This window comes from Falco naumanni, chromosome 9 (assembly GCF_017639655.2).
Source record: "Falco naumanni isolate bFalNau1 chromosome 9, bFalNau1.pat, whole genome shotgun sequence".
NCBI lineage: Eukaryota > Metazoa > Chordata > Aves > Falconiformes > Falconidae > Falco > Falco naumanni.
The window spans coordinates 24,207,654-24,216,739 of NC_054062.1; positions in this window are offsets into that span (position 1 = coordinate 24,207,654).

Below are 9,086 nucleotides of genomic sequence, written 5' to 3' on the forward strand. Positions count from 1 at the left end.
CTGCAGGGCAGGAGACAAGGCTGCATACTTAATCCTTGAGGCTTGACAGCTTGGTGCTGCCCTGTAACAGAGGTTTCCCTTCACTGTGAGAACCCACGGGTGAAGGCTTAAACTAAAAGGGGTGAAAATATTCATGATAAGCATCAGTAGGGGGAAAAAAGGCATGTTTAAATGGCATCTCTAGTGGAAAATCTGCATCTCTAATGCAAGAAATCCAGGCCAGTTCATACGGAGAAGAAAGCTCAGGGTGCTGCTCTGCTGAGTATATCTATATCTGTATCTCTATGAAGGTCCCGCAGCGGCCGCATTGCTGTCGGGCCGGAGGTGATGGAGGAGCGAGAGGGAGCGGGTGCAATACAGACCTGGCAACATTAGAGGGAGCTTTGGGAAGGGGTCTGGAAAGAGTCGGAAACAATAACTAGATGTAAATTACATTTTGCGAGTTTGTTTAAATAAGGGATCCAGTTTAATCCCATCGACTGTTTGCTGAGTGTACAGCTGAAAATTAGCATCAACAATTTTATGCACACTAATAAATTTAAGCCATTACTCTCTCCATCTGCAGCTTCATTCATATAGTTTAAGAATCAAAGCGATTTCCCTGTAAATTTCTAAGGCTTGGTAATTTACTCCAAAGAATGTAAATAGAAAATGCCTGAAGGCCCAGAAAGACGGTCTTATAAGCCCTCCCTCCCCTTCCTCCCCTTCTCACTCATCTCAGGCGAAGGCGATGTGAGATGCCCGGCCTGGGGAGCGAACACAGATACCAGGCTGCAGTCCCTGACTGCCCATTGGTGTTATTCTGTGGCTGGACATGGCACACATAAGCTAGGGAAAGGGAGTCCTGCACACTCGGATGCTTGGCGTGGGTACAGCACCATGATCCAGGGCGGCCGTGAGGAAATCAGTCATCTTTTACTGTTCTTTGCTCCTCTGGTCGGGGTGGAACTTTCCTCCTAAAGAGAAACTTGTTATCCTCCCCAGCAATATCCCTGCTGAATTCCTGGCATTGGCGGCTATAAATAACCCCCATACATGAGAACAGCATGTGGGCAAGGCTCCCAGGGACCGCAGGCAGCGTGGAATCCATCCTGTCCGCACACCAGGCTCTGCCATCAAACCCCTGGGAGAGCCTTCCAGCCTGCTAGGGAGGTTGTTTCCCTGTTCTTAGCTTGAAAGCCAAGGCAAAAGAGGCAAAAGACTGCAAGGAAACCAGCTGGCCGGGTGTTCTCACTCCAGGGTTTTAGGTTTGGCTTGTCCAGCTGGGACGGGGACAAAGCTGGGATAAAGATCTATATCTTAATGAGTTTTACAGTCTGAGGCCTTGAAATATGGTTGGAATTAAGATTAGAAAGTCTCACTTTTTTTAAGAATTGCAGAAGTGTCCCATCCCAAATCAGGATAAAACCACCAAAAGTCACAGCAGCCCCCTTCCCATCCCCAGAACTATTTGGTCAGAAAACCGGATTAATATTTTTGTATATACCACTTTGAACCACTGGGTTTCAGTTTTCAACCTTTCAACAAACTATTTTACAATTTGAAAGAAAAAGCTCACTTTAAGCAGATAACAACTACTTTTTCATTGCAGATCATTTAAGCATGTAAATGGTTTTAAAATGTTTATATGGAAATATGTCTAAACCAGCCCACTGAATAATTTCACTTCAGCAAATCAAGAGATAAAATTAATAAAGCACTATTCTGCTTAGGCACGTTGTCTCTATTTTACAATCAAGGAGTTGGTGGATCATGCAAGAGGTCTGTGGCAGAGCAGGGGGGTGTTTGGAGGAAACTATGGGGTGGCAGGCTAAAGTGCAATGGATGCTGCACAAAGAGGTAACATGAAACAGCTTTCTAGGAGCAAATCCGTGCTTATAAATGAAAAACATTTGGCTCCATAAGAACTGAAGCTCTTGGATTTGGACTGGCATTGGGACTACCATTTTTAAATACTTACATAGCATCAAGTGCAGTAAGGAGCTTGCCAGAGCTCTGCAAAGTGCAGAAGTTTGCAAAATACAGAGAGGAAATTAGAAATGTCCATCTCCTTCACTCTCTGCTTTCACTGATTTCAAAACTGTCTGCAAAGGAAAGTCCTCAAGGAACACTCATTTCAGATCAGATTAATTAATTTCATTTTAATGTCAAGGTTTAAAAGCATCATAGTTTTTAAATGTTAAAACAAAAATAGTCGTGTCTAAAGAGCAAGCATAGTAATTTTTGAAAATACAGAAGTGAAATCATTAAACATTGACCAAACTTTTCCTCTGGGTTTTCTTCCAAACCAAAATCCTGGTAACATGAGGCAAACTTTTACAATGTTGGAAGAATGGTCCATTCTGATCAAACGTTGTCCAGCAGAAATACTTTCAGCCATCTTGCTGCAGGGCTGATTTTTTGGGCCCTTCTGAGCTATGTCACAGGGGAAGATGGAAGCTGGCGGTGGTGTGTTTGGTATGAACAGATCTTACCAGAGACACCCTGGCACACTGATCTCTCATAAGCAAAGGCATCAAGTTGTTGCATTGCCACTGAAGTTGAGAGAAGCTGGATTGCTGCTGGGAGCCATGGGCACCGCAAGCCAGGTGAATATGGGTGAAAATGAGGTCTTTCAAGTAGGTTAGGGTGGAAATATTTTTGGTAGGATTTAAAACAGGTAATAAACACTGTGCTCTCTACTGGGTAGAAAAAAAGGAGATGGGCAGGGATGACAGGAAATCAGAAATCCAAACCAGAAATGAGATGCAAACACTGCACAAAAGCCAGTAAGAGAAAAGCAATACTGGTCAGGGTATGTGTACATGTGGAAGTGTCCATGTGAAAAAGAAAAGGTGATGAATATGCCTATGTGGTGATGGTGGAACAGGCTGCATGACTTCTAAAACTGACAGACTGTCACTGTCTGACAACTGTAGTCTAGAAGTAAATATAATGAAGAGGAGAGAGAACCTTGGCCAGATCAGCATCTCTGCCCACAAAAGCCAATACCCAGTCCCAGAAACACCCAGAAGGAACGGTGCTGTGACTCGGGGGTCTGGAGGGTGTGGCAAGAAGACTGGTGGGGACTGAGGTCTTTCCATATCGTGGGTGTGGACTTACAAATTCAAAAGATGAGTGCAAGAGAAGGAGAACCACCATCAGGCAGTGGATTTCTTTGGAGCCTGATTACACAGCTGTGTTGGGATCCGGATGTGATTTACCAGTTGAATCTACAGAGCTGGACCTAAATTCCGCTCAGTGTCTTTATTATCTGTACTTATTATCTGTACTTTATTATCTGTGGCTTCACTCGGCCACACCCTGACCCCACTGCATCTAACCTCAAGGTTGCTCCCCTGAAGACGACAGCCTAGGTCAGTAATGCAGCTAGCAGGCTTTTGGGCAGGTTACACTAGCTGTGGATCCAACCAGCCAGAGTTGGGGCATCTTTGCAGACCACAAAGGATTGACCTCTACTAGTGATTAGACCCTGATGGTTGGATTGCTGTACCACCTTCCTCACCACCACCTTCCCATGCAGCCCATGACTAATCCTACAAACATACTGTATCTCTCCAGGCAATAAACTGCAGGTGCTGGGGTACCAAAGCAAATGTTGGGGTGTAGTGAATCCCTCGTCAAGGTCTGACGCATTCTCTGTTTTTCCAGCACCTCATTTTCCCTTCCTGTGTACCAGTTAGCAGAGATGTTACTCTGTTAGTTTGAAGGGCCACTCAAATCCCAATAGAATATTAAATTATCTGGTGTTGTGCTGCTGGCAAGAGCCAGCACAGAGGGCTGTATGTTAGCTTGACAGGAGAGTTGTCATTCTCTTAAGTTAGCTACATTTAAAAGCCGGTGTCTTTGTTAGAGGGGAACCACAGGGTGAAGCAACTGGAGAGGGGATGTTCCTCCCTACCTGCTGACATTGTTGCACTTTATCAGGTTGCATGGACCAGCCACCCCAGTCTTCCTGCAAATAGGTTTGGGCATATATCCTCCTCCAGCCTCATCTTCAGATGATGTTTTCCTTGCCTACTGCTGTGGGGGAAATGGAACCCCCACCACTCTGCCCTTCTCCTAGACCAGGATGTTGCCTGACTTTCTTTGAAAGGCCAAGGTGAGGAGCAGGGAAGGTATGAAAGGGAAGCACCACAAGAAGCCCCTCCACAAAGCTAGAGGAGGGACCCTCCTCACACCTGTTGGGTGGAAAGACACCAGCTTGTCCAGGTGTTCCCTATGTCCCTACTAAGCTTCTCCAGGAGAAAGCAAGGCTTTAGGCTGCCCCTAGAGATGACCCTGGTAGCTCCTGTCTTGCTTAGGTGACTCCTGAACTGTGTTCTGGAGGGGACAGTTGAGCCACAACATCTACCCCCACTCCTAGCAAGGCCATGCAACAAGCAAGGCATGGGGGCTGGGGTGGTATGAATCCGGCCCAGATGTGCTCCCACCTGGCTGCAGAAGCAAAGCAGCTGCAGTGCCTCAGTGCAGGATGTCCTTATCACTTCTGGAGAGAGGAGGCTGAACGAGCTCGGCTTGTTTAGCCCAGCACGACACCCACTGAGAGGGGATCTGATTGCTGTCCATAAATACATCAACAGGGCTAACAGCAGGGAAGAGCTGCTGAAGCTAAAAGAGGACATTGGCACTGGAGCAAACAGGGCTAAAGCAGAAGGAAGGAAATGTAGGCTGGAAATTAGCAGCAGATTTGTAACCATCAGAGCAAAGAAAGGCTGGAATAGGCATCCCACAGGGTCAGAGCAGGCCAAAGTCAATGCTTGTGTAAGACAGAGCCTGCTCAGTCTGTGAAGGGGCTGCTGTGCTAGATGCATTCGGAGCTATAGTCCCCCAGCCCCAGTAATGTTTCCTATGCAAGTCAGGCATTGCTGGTGAAAGACACTTTTCATTGTGTCTCTCAGTGGAGCTGCTGGCACCGGGAGCCCCCCTTTCTCAACCAGGTGGACTAGCTTCTCTGCTGGGGTGTGCTCCAGCTCCGAGGCCCCAACGGGCAGCTGGATGTTCAGCTTTCCACACCAGGTCCAACCCATCTAAGACATGACATAAGCTGTACCCATTCCCTGCTAGCAGGAGCATGCTGAGGTATCATTTGATACAGTTAAGCTTGGGTGAATCAAGCCACAACAACGTTATCCCGGCTGCATACCCTGCCTCTGCTGGAGGGACCAGCCCTGGGGTAGTCAGTAGAAGGCACTAACAGCATAACCCAATGCTGAAGATGAATTTGTAGACTGATCATTGGGGTGGCAGTGGTGAAGGCCATGTTTCCTTCTGCTGTTTCTGCAGAGTAGCAACATCCAGCAGAAGGGCAGGGCAGCTGGCAAGCGAGAGCAAGGGACAACTCTAATGCTGCAGGCCAAGGTCAGATGGCAGACGTGCTGTACCCCTCACTGTCTGACTGGTCCCAGCCCCAAAGCTGTCCCTCTGTATGGCAGCAGCTGGATGGCTGTATATTTGCTCCTGAAGTGACACAGCTTAAAATCCAGCATCAACACTGCCTGCTGATTTCCCTCTGTGCCGATGCAATGGTGGCTAAAAGCTTGTGGCAGGTCGGGGTGGCTCTGGGCTGGATGCATGATGTGTTCAGCTGTCCCGGCTGCGGAGGGCAGCAACATCTGGGAGAGCATGAGGGAATGGCTGTGAATTGATGTATCACACATGCCTCCCATTTGTGTCGGGAGCTCGAGTGCACCATGCTGACAGAGCCTGAAAGGTTCAGGCTGCAGCCAGCCAGCTGGAGCCTGGGGAGAGCAAACTGACAGGTTTCAGCCATCAGCTGGGCACAAGGAGCCTGGATCCGGTCCAGTTTCTGTCCAGCCCTGGAGCTGGGCTAACCAACAGCTTTGCTGGTGGCCCTGTGATGTAAGTGGCTTGGGTGGTTGTTTGGATCTCATGGGGATTTGGAGTGGGCAGCGCAAGCTCAGCAGGTTTGTACTGGGTGGCCTGTGTTGCCCAGGCTAGATGTGAGCTGTGGGACTGGCCACGTAGCTCCCCTGGTCCCCATATCGGCTTGGGCCAGACGTCCCTTTTCTCCTCTATGCCCAGAGCAGCTCGTGTTTTATGAGGAATTGAATTTAGTTATGTGGTTCATTGACTCTGTGCCCTGGAATTCCCTTGCCTCAAGCACCTCCTCCCTCCAGCACGTGCTGGGAATCTGCTCCGAAGCAAATCCCCTTTGATATCCATTAATCCTTTCTGTCTCACTCCATCCCACTGTGCCCTGAGCTGATACTGCTCTCCCCTCAGGGGCACAGACTCTTCCTCAGCGACCTGCTTAACAGGAGCTGCTGCAGCCTTCTGCAGTCAAACACATGCTCAGCAATGTGTTGTCCTCTCCTAACCAGCTGCTGGTACTGGTTTTGGCTGATGGCAATTGGAACCATAATTGGCATCCATAGCACCCCTCTCCAAACAACAAGTTCCCAGGCAGCAGCACACCCTGACCCCAAAAGCTGACACTGGCACTTCCCCTGAGCTCGATGCCTGCCATAAAGTTTAGATCCTTATGCAAATATCGAAGTGACAGCCACCTCTACACCTGCATCATCATCATCACTTTCCTGGCCACCTTGTCCAATGACAAACCAGTGTTTCATGCAGGCTCACAACTAAGAGACCAGTGCCCGGTGGTGGTGCTTTCCCCAGCAAACACCACGATGGTGACTCTGGGGCAGGCAGGGGAGGGACACAGCCTCGGCCCCTCTCCTGGTCCGCTCTCCCTACGATGGTGTTGTGTAAATGTTGAAATATAGCTCTTTCTTATTTCCAGTTATGAGAGGTGGGTATCCTGCTTCGATCTGTTTCTCTCATACACATTCATAACATTCAAATTTATAATGTAATCTTACTTGCCGTTCCATATTTATGAGAAGTTTTGATGGGTGTTTCTTTATGTGATAATATCAAGCAGAATGCTAACCCATTGCCTCAAACCACTGTAAAGTCGTTTTCTTACATAATTGACACCAGCATATTCTTTCATTATACAAGATTTAGCATGCATCTGCTCCACCATTGCACGGCAATAGATGACTTTTTCCAGAGTCTCCTATTATCAATTCAAATTAGCCCCATTTCCCGAAGCTACTGTATGGATTTTACAGTTGACAGTAAGGGAAAAACACAGGAGCATAATGACTCTATTAAATTATTCAGGCCTAGTTAAACCCAGTTCGGTCTGAACTGGAGAGCAAGGAAACAGGGAAGAGGGGGGAGAAAGGGAAAAAAAACCCCTAAACTCCACACAACTCATTGGTTATAAAATGCAGCCATCTTTACAATGAGTTATAGAGTGCATCACCTGCAAGAGGCCTGGAAGTCCTTAATCAAAGAGAAAAGTCTGTCATATTACAGCACATTCATTTTAGTTAGGGTAATTGGGTTCAGCAAGAGGCTAAGAGGAAAAGTTTGGTGAAGAAGCAGACATTTATCACTTTTTATCTTCCCAAATTTTGGTCCTACTTGGTTTTGTTTCCAAACTGTCTCACGGGACTTTCTGCTTCCTGCTAATCCTATGTCACTGCCTTTCCTTCTGTAAGGATGGGCAGCAGGACAGGGTGCCATTGGGTTTTGCCAGCTGATGCCATACTGATGAAATGCACTGTGCTTTATTCCCTTGGAGGACAGAGAGACAGACAGGTAGATAAGGATGAACCTGTGACTTGGGAGACGGAGATACTGTGTGAAGATGGACAGGTAAAGGGGTGACACGTGGGTGCTCATGGATGGATGACTGGAAAGAAGGAGAGATGGGACTAGGTGTTTTGGCAGGAACACATCTAAAAATGGAGGACAGATGTATCGGGCTACCTGAGACATAGAAAAATAAGGGTCAGAGTTTATCCAAAATGCAGGCAGATGCTGAGTTCCTGAATAGTTTTCTAGGATCTCACACTGAAATGAGTATGTTGGATGTGATCAGCTGTAAATGTTAGACAAACAAGCCCTTTAGTATACAGCGTGGCCAGTCAGTGCCCTTCCCTCCTCTTGGCAGCCCATTACCTGGTCTTCTTGGCCCAATTGCACCTCTAGGTTTGGCTTTGTGCTGCATAAACCGTGAGCTCAGTGCAGACAAATGGAAAACACTGGCCTTAGGTATAGTGGTGCTCCTGCCACTTTGCCTGGATTATGGACAAGCCCCAGTGTTTGTGCATTGACTGTGGAGTCATGCACAGCGAGATAATAACAATTTGTAGCTTGCCCAGCTATGCCCTTTAACAAACAGCACCAAACCTACAGCACTCTATCCCCAACCAGACCCCACCATAGCATTGTGACTTTCATCTTCATGAGCAAAGCCTTGTGCTAACCCATGGTTGTGAAAAAAATGGGCGAGCAGTGGAGAAAAATCCTCTCGCTGTACTTTTTGCGGCTGCTGGAGGAGCAGGAGTGATTCGGAGATTTTTGGGTTTTTTCTTTTTTGAAGGGAGCATGGAGGCACAAAAGCAGGAGGGAAGAAGACAAAAGTCAGAAGGAACTTTCTGAGAATCAATCTGTGTCCCTGACTTGAGATCACAAGAGGCACAAATGAGCTTCTCACAGCTGCCCTCTCCTGCTTGGATATATTTGCTCAGGTTGAAAACAGTGAGTCCAGCACAGCACAAACTTGTTGCCTGACAGGCTGATATAGTGCAGCGTGTTATCTCACTGCTGGTGGCTTTGTTTCACATATTAGCTACTGGGTCTTTTACAGAGTGAAGATTGTCCCTCAAATCCGAGAACCCTGGGCTAAGTCCCCCCTAAGGAACTACGCAGGGAACTGATACTTCCTGTCCTGCAGAGAAACTCCCTTTCCCCATTCCTGTTACAAACAAGTATTTTGGCAGCTCTGAAGTGGTAGCTGTTTCCAGATTTGGAAAACCTAGCAGAGATTTTCTTGAAATATAATGTGCTAGCACCAACCACCATGGGACATTTTTGGTCCAGCAGCTGTGCTTTGTCAGCTCCCCCTTGGTGACAGCTGAGCCCCAACGTATGGATTCCAGTCTTGCAATGGCTTGAAATGTCTGGTGCATGTAGGAGCAAGATGGGAGCTGCCGTCACCTGGGGATCCTGGCCAATGTGAATTGCTCTCCATTAGCAGAAAT